At 56.5% G+C, this 18,413-nt stretch overlaps 1 long non-coding RNA gene across 1 annotated transcript; it reads left to right on the forward strand.

Moving 5' to 3' along the window:
• The first annotated feature begins 669 nt into the window (after window positions 1-669).
• LOC115288332 lies at window positions 670-3,779 on the forward strand. The gene is made up of 2 exons (XR_003906941.1): window positions 670-907; window positions 3,494-3,779. It is a non-coding gene; the product is annotated as an uncharacterized LOC115288332 (long non-coding RNA).
• The last annotated feature ends 14,634 nt before the right edge of the window (window positions 3,780-18,413 follow it).

An 18,413-nucleotide genomic window follows, 5' to 3' on the forward strand; every position in this document is an offset into this window, starting at 1 on the left:
GGGCAAAAGGAAGCCTACGGGTTACATAATCAGGGCACAGAGCTGGTCCTCTGAGATCCTATCTGCCAGGGGTGGTGTGTGTGTGTGTGTGTAAGAGAATGTGCACCGAGAGAATGTGGCCTAGACAGGCCCCGATTGCAGGAAGGAGGAGAGGCAGAACTGCTTGGGGCACTGGGGGAGGGTTCGAGCCGAAGCTCTGGGTGCCTAGGCTTTGCCTGTCAGCACCCCCACCGTTTCTGAGATCTGCCACCTCACTTCCATGGAGCAGCGCACACGGGGCCCAGGAGACGGCGACCCCTGGGCTTCAACAGCCCTGAGCCCCACTGAGGCTCAGCTTCCCAGGGCCACAGTGCTCTGGCCTCTGGAGAGGGTCCTTAGAGGACATGGGTGGGAGGAGACTGAGTCCCAGAAACAGGATGTGATAAGCCTCAGATCCCACTGTCATCAGTGTCTAAGCAGGGCCGGAACCCAGGAGATCTGGTTCCCAGCTCAATGCCCTTTGCATCCACTACCTCATGTATATTTCAGTTAAATTATTGATCTTTTTATTTGTTTCAAAAATAACAATCTCTTCATATATTTCTATTACTCCTGTGACATCCAAAAAGCCCTTCCCCAGGAATGGAGAAGGAAATGATATTCTAAAAAAAAAACAAAACAACACTTCACCCTGAGACAAGAAGCCCCTCGGGATCTCTAGGGCACGGCCCCAGACAACATTTGAGTCACAAGAACCTCACGCACCCCTCACGTTTCTTTATCCCCCATTTGGCAGCCCGCAGCCCAAGAGGGCAAAACTGAGGCCCAAGTAGGCCAAGGCCTCCCGCCCTCCAGCAAGGACTCAGTGCCACAGAGCGAGGAGAGGCCCCCTTCCTCCACCTAAGAGTTCCTGTCCCCCCTCCTCAAGGTAGAGTCTGGGAGAGAACTGGGGGGTGGAGGGAATTACGATCAGGGAGGTCACAATGGTCCAACCTGTCCTCTGGGAAGGAGCCTCAGTGAGGTGGCCAGACCTCACTCCCCGGAAAGAAACAAAAGGAAGAGAAGCCTGGACTGTAAGTCAGAGGCCTGGGGCGCACGGCCTGTGGACACGAGGGCCACTTCTGCGGTTTTGGATGAAACCTCTCCCCTGGACTCACTTAGGTGCAAACAGGCGGGCCCAGGTCTCCAGATCCACTCAGGACGCTGAGAGCAGCGAAGTCACCATTTCCCTGAGACGGAGACCAAGGGACAGGGAGACGTGGGGTGGATCTGGCTCAGAGCTGTTGCCGCCTCCTACTCCTGCATCTCAGCAAGGCGTTTGCCCCCACCTTCACCCAGGATGAAGAGGGGCTGTGGACTGCAGGCACAGCTGTGCCTCCTCTCAGACCAGAGAGGCCTTGACCTTGGGACCTCTCCCATGCTCCCGGAGCAGGGGCTCCAGATATCCAGTACCCCTTTGGAGTCCAAGGGGCTCTCCCCAGGGGAAGAAGCTCTCTGAAAGGGCTCACTGCCAGACCCCTGCAGTGACACCGCTGCCAAGCCCCGCGAGGTGCGCAGGGGCAAAACTCTTCTTCGCCACCTCTCCTGACCTTTCCTCCGGGTGAGCCCATGTGGTCAGGACCTAACACCCAACACCTCTGAGGTTCCAGGGATACAGTTTCGTCCTCCACCGCAAGAGTGACTTCTCTAAGCCTGCAGCCTCACAGGCGACCGCTAGGGACACACGTGTCCTCCAGGCGGGCTTCCTGGCTGCCCTATCAAGGTACCCTTGAAAGCGTTTCTGCCATCTCTGCCTCATCCAACCCTTTCCTGTCCAAGAGGCCAAAGAACCGGGGAATTTTCCTGTCCCTGTGACCCCACTGGCCTTTATTGCGGTTTCCTTGAGGGAAGGACTTCTGTTTATAGTTCTTTGGATATAAAAGGAACTAACAGATTGTACAAGTCTGGGGCTGGGTGCTAGGGGCAAAGGGTGGGTGCTGGAGGATGGGAAGTGAGGAATTGCAAGCAGCATTCTGGCTTCACAAAGATGACCTGGATCCCACCAAATCTGCTGGAAGCTCGGGAGATGCCCAGGAGCTGGACAGGCAAAGAAAGGCTGTGAGGACAGAACGTGACTGTACTTCTCCCAGTTTCCGGATGAACCAGCAGAGGAGGTCTTCTGCCCTCCCTGACTGCCCAGAGAGGCACATTCCAAGGAAAAGGGCACACAGCCCCACCTTCTGTCCTTGGGACCCAGTCTCTGACCTCTCTACCCAGTCCACCTGTTAACTGCCATAAAGCCTATTCTGTCCCCGGATGCTACCGGGCATCTGACTCTGTTCCTGGGCTGACCTGTTCTGTGATAAAGTAGAAGGCAGACTTGCTAAAGCTACAGATTCTTCCCGAAGTGTCTCAGCCACTGGCATTGCTGTCCGTGTGACCCTCTAGCACCTGAGAGGTTCGGCACAGTGACAGTAGGGGAAGTTAGAGCACATGGAAGGAGGGAAGAAGGGAAGGAGGGAAGGGGAGTTTGCTTCCTACCGGCTGGAATAGGCTGGGAGAGGGGGCTGAGACTGACCCTGGAAGACTGAGGGAAGTGGAGAGATTAGGGGAGAAGTCCAGGCAGGTCCTAGAGGGCCCCTCGACTCAGTTTCCCCTAAAGGCACAACATGCAAGCCTTTCCCTGTCTATGGCTTCTGAGAAGAGAAAGAAGAGGCAGGTGGGAGAGGCAAGGAGACAGGAGAATAAAGGCAGGACACGGCCCAGTCCAGGAAAGGGGTCCCACAGTCTGGTCTTGGACGACAGTTCCTGAGAAGGGGAGTCAGGGCCTGGGGCACAGGCCCCCACATCCGTGCTGCCACAAGGGGCATGATGCAAGTCAGAGGGTCCAGGAGGCCAGGCCTGGAGGAAAAGCTGTCTTCTAGAGTCACAGTGAGGGAGATGCCAAGAGGACACGGGGCTGGCCTCTTGCCGTGAGGACGTCCCCTACCTCTCACTGTCCCAACTCTGCCATCGGGCTCACAACCAGGTTGCCCACCTTGGTCCTGGCCCCCCCTGGCCCCGGAGGATGCTGGGAGGGGACAGGGAAGGAGCCCTCTCTCAAGCATACCCCCCTGTAGAGGCTCCTGCCTCAGGTCCTGGGGTCCCAGGGGAGGCTCCATCTTGGCTTTGGAGGGGGGCTTGTCTCACACCTCCACTATGCCCCGTCTGCCCGAGGCCTCCCCCAGGGTGGGGGCTGCTGGGAGGTCCAGTTCCCTATCCAGGAGCAGTGCTCCTAGCCCAAGGTAGCACATCCCTCAGCGGAAGGGTTACCCTGAGTGGAGTGCTCAGAGTCCTCAGGGCAGGAAAGAAGTTTCACTCCTGGGGCTGCCCCAAGGCTTCTTGGTATCCCGAGGGCCAGGCAGGTCCTTTCAGAAGTGTGTGTCCTCAGGCCTCGAACCCTGCTGGAGGCCGAAGAAGGGGCACCCCTGGTCCAGCTCACACTGCCGTTTCCCGCTCTCTGTGAACTTCCTCCTTCTTCCTCTTCATCTTGCAGAAGCCGTGGAGGCCACAGAAGCAGGCGAACGTGAACTGGGGCATGCCCTAGGCCAGGCTGGGGGGCCGCTCACCAGAGATCTGCAAGGAGAGGCAGGGGAGGAGGAAGAGGGGCAGGAGGAAGGCAAGAGAGAGAAGCAAGCTGGGGTTAACATTCCCAGAGCCCTCCGGATCTGGCCACTCCCTGAGGCTGCCCAGGCCCTGCCAAACCTCTCACACAGGTTGGAGGATGGGGGGCGGGGCGGGCATCAAACAAACAGCCTCTGTAAACGTTCCGTGTTTCCTGATCTCTGTGGAGCTGATGTCATTCCTCAAATTGGAGCCTGGGCGAGTCCTAGGTAGGGAAGACCGAGCCCCAGCTCCTGCTGTCTTTGTTCCCCTCCTGCCCCTTAGGCCTCACCTCACTACCACACCCCTGTGGTTGGGGAACAGGAAGCAAGCCTGCTCCAAGTAAACTCCACGCCCCAGCCCCCTGACCCAGGTTAGGGGTGGGGGCCTCCGCTCACCCCTCTAGGTCACACAGCCCTGTGATCCAAATGCGGGATTTTGGGGGCCTGCATCCAACACCGCCTTGATCTTGACAACTGGAACTGAGTCACAGGGTCTCCGCCCACCTCTTTTCTGGCAGCCCCCATTGCCTTGATACCCTTAAGGAAATCTATAGGAAACCATGAACTTGCTTTGCTCTGAGCAGCACAAATCCCGGTCCTCCTCGTGCAGAGAACAGACAGCAGAGAGCTCTTTTAGCTAATAGGCTATTTTATTGAGCATCTATGCTGGGCAACCGGGTTGGGAGGTAAGTACATAAGGATAAAGATATAGTTTCTTCCCTGGCACGAAAGTAAGGCTGAGACAGAGGCTGAGGCTGGATTCACCCCAGCTGAGCATGGTCTCTCCATTTCTGGTTAGCACCAGAGGCAGGTGCCCTGGTTGGGGGAGGGGGGCGCAGTCAGGCTAGGGATCAGCACTCACTTCTCTGCCCTTCCTCTGCCCCCAGCCTGCTCTGGAGGGAGCAGACATACACTCGAGTTGAGTCTGCCGAAACAGAGCAGCTGGGCACCAAGGGAGCGCTTGGAGGTCAGGCTCCCATGCTAGGCCTGGGTTGAATCATTTCTCTCTCCAGCAAGAATTTTGGGGGCCACCCAAATACTGAGGGGAAGGAGGGAGGTGTGGGGCTACCCTGAAGTCAGGAATCAGGAAACGTGGGGCATGTCCCTGGCTCAGCCCTGCACTGGGTGTCCCAGACCATAAACACTAAACACGCCTGCAGAGGGTCCCACTGTATTGGAGGATCCTGGCAAGGTCCAGGTGATGGCTCTCTCCGGACAGTCCCACAGGTCTGGCCAACATGGCTCCTTTGTACAAACTTCATGTTTCCCCAGGCTGAGCACAGGGCCCAGCCGGCAGGCCCTAGCCGAGCACGGTGCCCACAGTGGAACTGGGTCCTGTCAGGATTCTCCCCTCCCTTACCCTCCAAGTGTCCTGGTAATACAGTTAATGACTGTAATTAATAGGTGCAGTGCATTTCCAATGGCCAGCTGGGTGGGCAGGAGGCCCAGCCTGAGTCAGCATGGGTAGGTAGACTGGCTATTTAATCACCCGATTTCCAGCATCCCCACACACCCACTCTCCTGGAGTCTATATAGAGAGCAGAGAGCAATCTCTAGGATATATATAGACAGAGCCGAGACACAACTACTATATTTCTAGATCTATCTACAGCAGCTATCTCTGGATCCCTCCCGTGACAAACCTAGAGAGACTAGGATCTAAACTAGGGCTTAGATAGCCTGGGTTCTATTCTTGGCTCTGACGCCGGCATGCTGTGTCACTCTGGCAAGTGGCTGGACCTCTCTGGGCTTTTATTTCCTCATTTCAGTGTACCAAGAGGCTAATCAAGGTTTAAAGGGCCGGAAGGGCACTAGGAGTCCTAGTCTGATTGTGAAGAAGGGAGGGAGAACAGGTGGGTTTCCTTGTAATCAGTCCTTCGCGAGGGGATGTATGCCACGGAAACTATCAACACAGCACTTCCGTGATGACAGGAAAAATATGTGGGGAGAAATCAGCAGGCACAAGAAAGCTGATCTGGGGAGGAACTCCAAGCCAGGCAAGTAGCTTTGACCATGAGTCCCACCCCATGCCTGGTCTAGTTGCAGCTCAGGGTCTCTGGTCCCAAGGTGCATAGATCCCCTTTTCTCTCTACCCTGCTTCTCCTCCAGTTGTCTGCTCTTTCTAAAAAAAGAACAGTAACGTGGGGGCACCTGGGTGGTTCGGTTAAGCATCCAACTCTTGACTTGCGCTCAGGTCATCTCGCGGTTCGTGGGTTCGAGATCAGAGTCAGGCTCTGTACTGAACAGTGTGGAGCCTGTTTGGGATTCTCTCTCCCTCTCCCTTGCTTGTGCATATGCCCGCACATGCGTGTCCTCTCTCAAAATAAATAAACTTCTAAAAAATCTTTAAAAAAAACCCCAGCCAAGTGCACCCCCTGAAGTGACTGCTCCTCCCCAAGGTCCTATGAGAAAATCCTGCCTTTTTTGCTCATTGTAGGGAAGTTTGGGGGTAGAGGTTGGAAAAACTAGGACCTTCACATCAGAGTTTCAGGAGGGTTGGATTAAGTCACTCAAGATACATACATATATATATATATATATATATATATATATCTCAAAGATATATAAAGTGCAAGGTCTTCTTCACTGTAAGGTGCAGGACTCCAAGCCTTGGAAGCAGTCTGAGCTCTGTGCACAATACACATCCTTGAGCCAGTCCCCAAAGCGGGAAGCTGTGGAGCACAGAACTCCTTCCCGTTCTGGGCTGTCCCTCCTGCTTGGGGTCCCACTCATCCTTCAGAATCCCTCTGCACCTCTAGCAGGTGCCTGGGAACAGTCAGGGCTGTGCCTCCACTTCTCTCTCTCCTTTGCCCATCCTGCCTTTATCCCTTCACATTCTGCAGAGTGTCCCAGCACCAACGGGAGGGCTCCCTGGAAAAGGCAGGTCCTGATGGCCCTCCTCCTGCTGTATCGACTTGAGGAAAAAGAGTTTCAAATGTCTGAAATAGACAAGAGTCCAGAGTTTCGATGAAGCAAGTGGACCAGCGCCTGGAGGCGGCCCCCACGTATTGGTGTTCATGATGGAAAGTTCCCCTCCGACCCCGGCTCTCATGCCTCTAGCTCAGGAGAGGCTAAGGGACAGAAAGATGGCCCCCATCAACTCAGCGTAGGAAGGAAAAGAAGGTGGACACGGGACAGACCCCCGCTATCTCACAGTTGGCTGCATCTGACTGCAAGCTGGTGTCTTGGACGCATTCCCCATCCTTCTCTCTGGCCTTTGTCCCCAGCTCAGGTCTGAGATGATCTGGGGCATGGGGGTGAGGAAGATCCTCTGCTTGGCCAGCTCTGTGGGAGCCCAGCGGAGGTCCCAACCCACAGCTCACCATCCCCAACCACCAGGGGGCTCCCAACCTCCCTGTTGACCCCTTCCCTGGTCCCTCAACCCAGCTTCTCCTCTCAGGCACCCTCCCAGGGCCACACCCCTCCCCCAGCCCTAGCACCTCCAGCCAAACTGGGGCAGTGGCTCAGAGATGGCTTGAACACGTTGGAGGGACCAAGAGGAAGAGGGTCTCAGAGCCAGCTAGGCACTAAGGGAGGGGACTCTCCATGCTGGCAGACCAGGAACTCTTTGGTGCCTCAAATGTTGGCAATGTCCTCCACCAAAGTGGACGGCAGTGGGGGCTGGAATAGGGAGATATTTACAAGTGTTGAGACATGCCTGGAATTCTCTAGCAAAAAAGAAGGGAGAGATATTTTCCCTCCCACCTCCCTCACCTCACCTCCCAAAGCAGAAGCAGAGTGGCTGCCAAGAAGGTGCCCCCCAGCCTCTCTGCCCCACCCCCACCCCAGGTAAAGGGCAAAAGAGAAGTGACCCAGTGCGCCTCCAGAACAATGCTGAGCCCCCACCCCCTCCCCAGCGCCCCTTAGCACCGCGCCTCAGTAATTAAAATATGAATTCACCTTCCCTCCCTGAGCCATTCATCACTGCGAAGGAAAGCAGCTGCGGCTTAGGAGACCGGATTTGGGGGATTAGCTCGGGCGGTGGAGCAGACACACGAGGAGAAAGAATTAAAAAGGAAGGGGGTGAATTGGGTTTTCTCTTCCCACCTCCTCCCTCTCCCTCCTGCTGCCACCGAGCCTCACACCCCACCCCTTCCCCCAAAGCCTGGCCTCTGCAGGTTTCTGGGAACTGTAGTCCCCAAGACGTTGTTGATAAACAGGCAGGCCAGGGGTGGGTGGTGGCAAAACTACAGATCCCAGGACTTCGGCCTGGAGTTGGCAGCGGCGAAGCTGGGCACAGGCCTCCGGTCCGGGAGAAGCCTTCATTCTCCTTGGAGATTAACTCCTTCTTGGCCTGCTTGAGCCTGCCTTCCAGCCTCTGGCTTACTGAACTCCTTGGAATATGGAGCCAAGGTCCTCTCTGCCTTCGATGGCTTCGGGGCCAGCCCCCCTCGTATCTTGCTTGCCCACCTATGGAGAAAGGGCGGGGACATTCCTTCCACCTTTCAAGACTAGTAGGACAAACAGGCATTAACCGGTGCTTCCGATGGACTTGGGGGCCACGGGAACTGAAGGGTCAGGGCGCTCGCAGTCTTGAAATGTTTTTATGCTCTGGGCCTTCCAGGATGCCCACCACTTGGTAGAGGCCGGCTAGTCTTAAAGAGTCATCGTAAGCATGACTAGGATTGTCAGCTTGACATGCGGCGGGAGCTGGGGAGGAGGCAGTCCAGACTATCAGCGCTAGAATCTAGGGCTTCCAGAGGGCAATTGTCTGTGCCCCCCACCCTTCTAACGATGGGACGGAGATTTTTTTTCAATCGCTTTCACTTAAAAGGAGGAGACTTTAAGCAGCGAAACTCCACTCCCACTCAAAACAGGGCAAACACAATTGGAGAGATTCAAGGGAGGTCTTATCCTGGGTGATCTCAGGGGACCATGAAAAAGACTGAGGTTCAGAATATTTTTGGTTTCAGCTGTCTGCATGCTGGGAACAGGATAGATGCAGCCCTTGGATCCATGAATCCTCCAGGGAAAAAGGGCATGAGCCCAGCTTGCCTATTCAATTCAGTTTAACAATTACGTGAAACATATAATTACATATCTCCTCCAGGACTGCACCACTGGCAGTGGCCAAGAGACAAAGAACAGGGAGACGCTGCAACCTTGTAACCTCAGAGGCACCCGAGGACAAGGCCCAGGAAGGGCTTGCTGTGTCCCAGTTTGTGGCAACTTACTGCTCTTACCCCACCCCACTTTGCTCTCAGATCACAATTCATTCAACAAACACCTACCCAGGAATCCCTTCTCAGAGCCTTGCCTTGCTGGAGTTTCCCAGAGGTAAAACCTGGTATGGTCCTCATTCCCTTCCTCCGGGGGACTACTTCCTGGCAATCCATGCAACAGGATTCCTGGGAGGGACCCAGTTGCAGAGACAGGAAGGGGGCACTGCTCTAACCTGACTTGCCCATTAGACCAGGGAGCTAAGGGGAAGACATCAGGTGCCTGGATGTCCTTGGACAGAGGAAGGAAGCAAGATAGGCTCATTCCGAGCCAGGGACATCTGGACAAGGAGGGAGGCGGCAGAAGGTGCTGGCCACTTCCGATCTCTGAGCAAGAGGACCCAGAGGGAAAAGTGAGAAAGCCTGACAAGTCTTATCCTTGTTCCTTGCAGCACCCAAGCGGGGGCGATAGGGGAAGTGGCTTGGAGTGGCCCCAGCAAAAACCCAGCGGGCTTGGGCTCTTTCCTTCTCCTATTGTTTTGATCCCCCCCGCTGCTGTTGCTGGAAAAAGAAAAAGCAGTGATGGACAGAGGATGGTTGAGTTGGGCCCTGGAGCCAGCGTGTGGACATGCCTGCAGCGCTTTCACTTTCCAATGCACCAGCTCCTTGGCTCCCCACACCCAGCAGGATGCAGTAAGAGTCCAGGTTCAAATCGCAGCTTCTGCCCCTTACTAGCCATATGAACTTGGGCTAGTTTCTTAGCTCCCTCATGCTTCAGATCTCCCAAAGTAAAATGGGATAATAATAGTGCTTTTTTCTTAGAGTTGTTTCCAGGATTAAATGAGCCCAGGTAAGATGGATAGAACCTTGCCTGGTACACAGCAGACACGAGGTAACTGCTGACCGGGGAGATGGAGGTTCTGGGACATTAGAAGTAACTTGCCTCCTGATTCTCAATACCTAATATAGTACTCTCTGATTCTTCAGTGGGCTGTCTTAGACAGATTGAGGGGCTTGGAGGGAAGCGGAGGGGAGAGTGCTTCCACCACTGCCCCAGCCAGACTCTGCCTCATTTCCATCTGCTGGAGCCTTCCAGGAGGGCTGGGATGGAATTAGGCAGATTTGCATGAGAGTCGGGGAGGGAGGCCAGCGGGGATAGGGCAGCAACCCAAGAGTAGGAATGGGCGTGGCGAGTCTGGCAAGGTGAGTGGCAGGCAGTGCTGAATAAGGAGCGCAGGTACTGTTCAAGACCCGGGAGGAGGGTGACACTTGCCAGGACAGGGTAGCAGACCAAGAGCTAGCAACCCCAGACTCCACCTAACAGCCCCTGGGGAGAGGCTGCCTTCCTAGCGTCACTCTTCTCCCTGAGTGGCCGGCCCGAGTTCTCCCGTTCCAACCACTGAGAAGTCCTGAGTCTCTCTTACACAGAGAAGGTTGCGGATCCTGACCTGACCACGCAGAAATGAGCGAGGCCGAGAAGCACAGGATGTCCCAGGGAGCACTAAGGAAAGGCCCGAGGGCTGTGTGGTCCCATGCCCTTGACTCCAGTCCCTGAATCTCTGAGCATGAGCCAGTCCTCAGTAACGTGGCGAGGGAGTGGGGGATGGGGAAGAAACCCACGTACAGACCTCAGCACCTCGTGAATGGGTCTCCGTCCTCAGAGGGAATCTCCCTCTAGAATCACCAGTTCAGCCTCTTCGTTTCAGAGTGAGAGACCAGGCCCAGAGAGGGGAAGTGACTTGGCCAAGGCCACACAGCCTGGCCCCAGATCCCGAGTTACCAGGGCCTCTGCATGCCCCATCCCCAAGTGGAAAACCCCTCCGGATGCCCCCTTTGTGGCTGGCTCCGCCTGGTCCTGTGGGGAGGGAGGTGCAGGTCTCAGGAGAAGGAGCACGCCCCTCACTGTAGCCCATGGCTTTTAGCCCTACATGAATTAGAAACAGCAATCACATAGGAATGAAAAGCCATAGGCCACAGCAGAGCTGAGGGGGTCCAGCGGTGGGAATCTCAAAAGGATGCGGGGAGCTGGGGGTACCTGGGGGGCCCTCACTCCTCTTCCCACCAACCCTTCCCACCCACTGAGGTCCTGGGCCCCCCAGGTTACATTCTCTCACCATCCCCCACCACCTGCCCTGGCCCCAGCATTAAAGCCTTCCCAGTAATGAGTTTCCAGTTCTGGCCCCACAAAGTCCCCACACAATGGGCCTCACTCCGGGGTATGAGGAGGGTAGCTTCCTGGCCATAAAGGACCTCCTAGAATTCCCTTAATTAGCCTCCAGCCGCCCCCCCTCCCGCTCAGGGTCCTTCACTACCCCCTCCCGTAGACAGTAAGGACGGATCTTTTCAATGGTACTGTGGCTAGTGCCCAGGGCCGGCCCCAGATTAGACTCTCTCCTTACAAAGCTTAACCCTTCCTAGTCCAACGACAGGAAGCAGAGAGGGCAAAGGAGGGTGGGGGTGGGTAAAGGAGAGCTAAGATGAAGGCCTGAATGTGGGATTTGGGGGCCCCCGGGAATGGGAGGCAAAGGAGAACCAGAGGTCCTATTCCTTAGAGGGGTGGCCACGATTCTTGAGCATCCCCAAGGTGGGGGGCTGGCCCGCACTTCCTAGATTAGGCAGCGGGACTACAACCACACCTGTTCTCTTGTGGCTTAGAGTTAAGCAGAGCCTTCTTTTCAGACCCAGGTGGAGGCAGGAGAAGACCCTGAGCTCGAAACCCCCACCAGCGGGGAGCGGCCAGCTTTAGACCCATCCCTGGGTGATGCTGTGGGAGCCGGTGCTTGGTGCTCTCTCTCTCTCTCATTGGCAGGATAGGCACAGGCATGTCCAGGACTCAGGGACGAGCTGAGTGGAGGGGAACCAAGGTCTTGGGACCCCGGAAAAGATGTGCTCTAGACATAAGGACTGTCTCCTCACCCCCTCTCCCGTGTGGGGTCAATTGTGGGCAAGCATCAGCCTCCGAGGACAGGCGTTCAGAGAGCTCCACGTTCAAGGAGGTCTCAGGGGATTCAGAAAACAAGAGGTCAGAGGCCCAGATCGGGCCGTGTCTCTGCCGGGGAGCAGCTGTGCCCTTGGCCCGAGAGGCAGGCTCACTGTTCTCTTCAGTGGGCGCGACCTCCGTTAACTGGGTTCCCCACGCTCCAGCCACAACAGGGCGTGCACACACTCACACACGCGTCTCATCCGGCCCGTGGGCCAAACTGCTGGACGCCCTCTAACTTCCTACCTGAACTTCAGGTCATCCGCCCCAACCCCAGAAACCTCTGGGTCTCCCCTGCTTCCTTCTCCCTGTGGGTTCTCACATCCCAGACTCAGGACCTGCCAAGAACCGTGGGCCCCAAGCAGAATGCCCTCCGTCCCCTCCCAAGGGACATTGGGGCCAGGGGCTGGGGTCCAAGGGACGGCTCACCTGGTGGGCCCCCTCGCCCTGGCAGTCTCCCTCAGAATTCCCGAAGAGCCACTTCCTGCCTTGCAGGCAGCCACTCACTCCTCCACTTACCCCCCAGAAGCTCCACGCCCAGCGAGGGCAGGCCTCCTCCTTCTTCCCGCCCACCAGCCCCGGTCGGAGCGGTGCCCAACTCAACTTGACTCACTGAGAAGGCCGGGCTCGCCCCTCCCCCAGCCCGGTGGCCGGTAGGGTGGGGGTGGGGGCGGGCTGGGCAGGCGGGGGAGGTCAGGTATTCCTTCAACCCTGACTTGGGCATCGGTAACAAAGGTCTCATTGAGCCTCTGGCTGTCTGGTCGGTGAAGCACAAACCTCTTGTATCTACTCGCTTTTGATCTCACTCCCTCTGAACCAGCCATGTATTACTCACGTCCCCCTGCCGGGCTATTGGTGTGGAGGGGCTGTTCCTCCCTCCCTTCCTCCCCATCTCCTTTCTCTCCTTCCTTCCCCTGCTGCTCCCCTCCAGCTTTTTTATGGTTCATTTTTTGGCAGGAGACCTGAGGCGGCTCCCTGGAGGCCCCCTCTCCTGCCTCGCTGCCCCCTCCCCATCTCGGCAGCCCCTGTTCCTCCCCTCGCTCACGCCCTCACCCTGTGTCCCTCCATATCCTGGACTCCGGCACTTGTTTGAAGATCCACACATCAGCTCAGATCTGGCCCCTCTACCCACCCTCACCTGGTCCTTCCCTCAGGTTCCTGGCTCTGCGCACAAGAAAGGCTCAGCCGTGCCAGCCCCAGTCCACCCGACAAGCCCCACGTAAGCTCCAGAAAGGGTGGCGTCTCTCCAAGGTGTTTCTGGGGCCAGAAACTGGGGGGTGGGGGGTGGGGAGAACATCTGTCGGCTCTCAGGCAATGGCCTGGCCAGACCTCTGTGGAATGTGGAAGAAGGGAAGCAGGTCAGCTGCCCCGCCTCCTCCTCTGCCTCCTCCAATCCTGAGAATCTGCTTTCTAGTGGCAGGCCACCACCTGGTGAGGACCCTAAGGACTCAGCCTCCCCCAGCTGGGGCCATCCCCACTATCCCTGTCTTCTCTGTAGTCACCCCCAAACCTGCCGCAGCCCTGCTGGGGGGCTGAGAGCTGGGCCCAGGCAGCCCACTGGCACATTCTCTCTCTGGCTTCCCCAGCCCAGTCCCCAGGGACAGAGACAGTTACCTTTGAGGTCTGATGCCAACAGATGCTAAGAATTCCCATGGCGGCCAGCACCGGAGAGCTCTGCCAGCTTCTCCCCTGCCCACCACCTGCAGCCTCCTCCTCACCCCTCCCTGGCCCTCAGGTACTCCCACTCTGCTGACTGAGGATTGGGGAAAGTTCTTTTGCCCCAACAGAGGCCCCATTCTTCCTGCTGCTGGCTCTCATTGTCCCTCATGACTTCACACATTCTTGGGCCTCTAATGAGAAGGCAAGACAGCCACCTTTCCGCCCAGCGCTTATGGTCAGCGCAGACTGGGCCCTGCCACCCGCCTGTGGCAGGAGGTGGGGGAGGGGCAGGGGTAACCAGGAGGGGGTTCAAGGAGGTGGGCGACCTAGGAGAAAGGAGCAGGAACTGGGAGAGACAGACCAGAAAACACTGACAGAAGTCGTGAAAGGGGCAAGGAGGTGACAGCAGATGGAAACCTAAGAGCAATCACAGAGGAGAAAGTGAAGGGGAGAAAGGGCAGGAACTAATAAGTAACGGAGCGAAAAACTGTGTCACGAAAGAGCTAGGTCCCTGTTAATTATAACCACTCAGTAATGTGAATACTATTATTCTTATTCCCATTTAGTAGATGAGAAAACTGAGGCTTACAGATGCAGGCGGGCAGGGTTGCTTTGAGAAAGGTATCTCTGGCCTCCTTTCGTTCCCCCGTTCCCCCGCAGGGTCTGTCTTTGTGACTGGAGGGCAGACACTCCACAGTCCCTGCCGTGTGCCCCGCCCCCCCCCCAGTCCCTCCATTCCTACATGCTTCCAGGAGAACAGAGGCCCAGCCTTGACACTGAAGCCTCTTCCCCTGGGGAACAGGCTGCAGCGACTCCGTTTTTAGGACCCTCCAGTACCACGATGCCCTTCAAGGGCACACAGTCAACCTGAACCTCAGCCTAAGTCTGGTGGCTGGAGTTGGAGATGGTGCCAGCTAAGGATAAGCCCGATGGGGGAGCACTCCTTCGCAAGGAGAGGAGTGGGGATGGGGCTAGTGAGCCATTCACCCTGCTGTTCATAGGAGAGGAAGCCACAGATGGAGGGGGTGAGGGGAGCAGACTGGCTCAGCTCAAGAAAGGACTGAAGACCCAGAGCTACTCCAGAAGGAGGCTGTGGGCTCCCTGACCCCAGAGGAAGTCAAACACAGGGTGCTCAACCACTTCTCAGACCCACAGCCAGGCACACAGTAGGTGCCCAATAAATGGTCTACTAGTGTGGAAGGGATCTTTGCACCTGGAAGGAAGCTAGATGGATCAGATCTAAGGTCCCATCAAACTCCAAGATCTCACGACTCTCCATTGGAGCTGACATCTCCTCTCAGAGTTTTCATACTTATGTATCTTTGTGGGGGGTAGGGCGGGCTTGGATCCCAGCAATTCTGCATCTTTGCACATGGGGGCAGGAAACCAGGATATTAGGAAGATTCTGAATCTCCTGAAGGAGATTAAACTGGAAGTATATATCATATTATTCTAAGGATGTTGGCTGAATGATATAGCTATACATTTGTTGAATGAATGAGTACATGGATGCATGAAAGGCTGATGAACTTAGAAACAAGACAAGAGATCCAGGTTCTCCCATATTCCAGGCTTGGCATGTCTGGAGCCCCCTCACACCTGAACTCTCTGGGAGGAGGCTCCTTGTGCTGTAGCAGGTTGTGGGTGAGGTGAGGAACGCACTTTGGCATCTGACTCCACTTTCCATGAGGAGGGAGGCACTGCTCAAACTTCAGAGGAGTCTCAAGGATTTGGCTCTGCTACCTCTGCCCCAAACGGATGTCTAGATTAGGAGCTGTAATTAGGATGGATCAGTGGGTGCAGTCTCTGGCCCAGAACTGACCCAGAAGAAGACTAGTTCCAGATGCATCTGCCAGAGTCCCATGCCTGGTCCTCCAGACCTGAACCAGACTAGCAGTGTGCTTGCTACCGAAACAGGATGAGTGTCCTATTTCTGAACCCTTCAGTAGCCTTCCCCATGGGTCATACTCCCTCTGCTCCCGGCTTTGTCTCTACTTCAGTGCTCAACTAGTTCAGGTTCCCTCTTAGTCGCTGGCTCCACTGAGCAAGAGAGCAGAGAGGTCAGGCATGAATTTCTTTTTCCCAAGGGCTTTCTAGAATTGTCTCAGGAGCCTCAGGTCTGAGCCCTTCCGGGCAAACAGAGGGAGCTCCAGACCTGGCAGGGTCCCTGGGCTCTTAGGGAAGGGGAGACAAGGAAAACCTGGTGACGTCTCAGGCAATCAAGGCTGAGAGACCAAGGCTGAGAGACGAAGGGGAAGGAGAGTGCAAAGGCCAAAGCTGGGGAGACTGGGGTGGGGGTGGGGTGGTCTCTCCAGCCTTGACCCTTCCTGCCCCTGCATCTGACTTCTGCTAAGCTCCAGGACTAGGCTGCGGGAGGAAGAAGAGCTCAGGGAAGTGCTTGTGTCACCAGAATCCAGCCTCCCCAAACACAGGACCCACTCGACCGTTTTGCTTCTCAGAGCAGTTACGCTGTTAAAGAAAAATACAATAACGGGTCATTGGCAAACTCAACGCATTTCAACCTGAGCAGTTCATGAATTCCAAAATGTTCTGATGTTCTGCCCAGGCCTGATTCCTCCCCCTTTCCTTTTCTCCACTGCCCCCCCCCAACCCACATAAGGCAATGGCAGCCCAGCCTAAAGAATTTCACAGCTGGGCTCTTCCCAGCCCTTACAGAGTACCTCTCAGAGGAAGAGACAGGCAGAAATAAAGGGTGGGGAGAAGGTCCGCCGGGGCAGCCGCTCATTTAGCAAACATGCACTGGGCACAAATAATGGGATAGGCACTGTGCTAGGCACCGGAGACAGCGCTCAGGTAGGCAGTCTAGTGGGAAGACAGGCCTATACACATAGATTATATTCAGATCAGTTGCTACCACCCTGATCCCTGTCTCCCCCCACCCAGAACCTTCACACCACCTCCTGGGGTTCCCACTGAACTTGGTTCTCCCCTTTTGAGGGTTCCTCCTTCCTCTTAATGCTTTTAGGAGTGGCCCCAGCTGGATAGATATTCACTTCTTCCTCTCTCTCTCTTTCTGTGTGTGTGTGTGTGTGTGTGTGTGTGTGTGTGTGTGTGTGTGTAAGCGAGATCTTCCTCTTTCTCCTGACTGCGATAGGCCCCAGTGGGGTGATGAGAGCTGGAACTGAGTGACAGATAGAAGCTGTTCCTAGTCCCAAGCCTCAGCCTTGTACTCCTGAAGGATGCAAGCAGAGTTTTCAGGCCACCAAAACTGGTCCCCAAGGGGGCTTCTTAGAGGACAATCGATTCAGAGCTCTGTGATCCTAGGGCTCCCTTCCCAGCCTCAAAGAGCTGAATTTCCCTCTGAAGTTAGCCCTTCTGTAAGCCTTAAGCGGGGCCAAGTTGTTAGCTGGCAGAGAAAGGTACATTGAAAAATCACCAGAGAGAGTAAAATCAGAGCTGAAGAGGAATTTGTTAATGACGGTTGAGGGGAGGAGGGCAGGATACTATGCTCTCAAAGGGAGGCTGTGGAATGTCGGTCAGGAAGGGAGGGCTCTCCCTTGGGCACCCAGGCGCCCTCTCCTGACAGGTTTGGTAGAGCCCGGGGCTGGTGGCCAGCCTGGTTCCCTAGGGGCAGCCTGTCATGGACCCTTTCTCAGGAACGGGAGCAGCTATCCTCTCCACAGATGCCTCCCCGCCCCCACCCAGCCAAGGCTCCCGCTCCCTGGCGGGCCGCCAGCTCCAGCCCCTCTTAGGAGGAGTGCAAGGGCCCTAGCGTGGAGAAGGGAGGTGGGCGGAGGACCCAGGGCCAAGAGTTGGTGGTTTTGCTCATAGAAATGGCTTCTCTCCGCCTCCCAAGCTGGGGTCTCCTGAAGACCACTGTCCCAGGGGTACCGGACACCTCGGCTTTCCCTTCTTAGTGCTAAACAAATGCACAGGTGTCACAAAGTCCTGATCCCTGCCTCATTTATAGCCCCGGCCCCATCCCACCCCACACCATGGGGTAAAGGAAAGGAGGGAGGCACCCAAAGTGGGTTTCTCTCTAGCTCCCTCTCATACTCCCCCCCCCCGCCCCCACCAATTCTACCAGCTGAAAAAACCTTTAAAAGGAACAAAGGCAATGGGGGCGGGGTGGGGGTCTTCCCTGTGGCGGACCTGGCGCTGCGGTTGACGCAGCCCGCAGCCGGTCAGCGCTGGCTTTCAGGTGAGTGCCTGAACCCGCATCCCGGAGTCCGCCCATGCCTCAAGGACCCCTCATCGCCCAGCCAACCCCCCCCCACCCCTCGGCGAAGAGGCGAGTCCTCCACAGCTGCTCCCGGCCCTCAGCCCGGCCGAGGGGTCCCCGACTCGCAGCACTTTCTGCCTATTAGGTTTCGCTCAGTACTCACAGTTCGGATGCTAAGCCGTCTCCTCTCTCGCACTCACTTCCTTTGTCTCTTTCTCTCTCTCTCCCTCTCCAACCTCTCTCTCCCTCTCCAACCTCTCTCTCTCTTCCCTCCTTGTCTGATTCTCTGCTGTAGCTTCCAGTGGAGAAAAATAATTATTCTTCTCAATGGGTTCGCACGGGGCGCACGCACACGCGCGCGCGCGCACACACACACACACACACACACACTCGCACACCGCCGTGGTACCCAATCAATGCACAAATCTTCGGGGTCCCTTTAACCTCTGCGGATGACTCTGGGAGTTAATTATGAAGCCTATTTCGGCGCAGCATAAATATGCATTAAGGTATGAAATGACAACCGAAGCTCTGAACTTCAGGGAATTGGCATTTAGACAGACTTCGTCTCGCCGCGCTCCCCCCCCCCCCCGCCCATAGCCGCACGACCCACCTCCACAGCTTCGCGCCCTTCCTGGGCTAGCAGTGGCCCCAGCGAGCTCCAACCCTGGTGGAAGCGGGTCGCGTAGACGCGTCCGCTCGGCGCCGCAGGCCCGGAGACCCCTCGTGCGCCCCCTGCGGTCGGGGCAGACCTTCCGCGGGCGACTCCCTTTCCCCCACGCCCGCAGGCCCGGCCCGGGCCGCCGCGCTCCCCCCGCCCCCCGCCCCCC

This window comes from Suricata suricatta, chromosome 3 (genome assembly GCF_006229205.1).
Source record: "Suricata suricatta isolate VVHF042 chromosome 3, meerkat_22Aug2017_6uvM2_HiC, whole genome shotgun sequence".
Lineage (NCBI taxonomy): Eukaryota > Metazoa > Chordata > Mammalia > Carnivora > Herpestidae > Suricata > Suricata suricatta.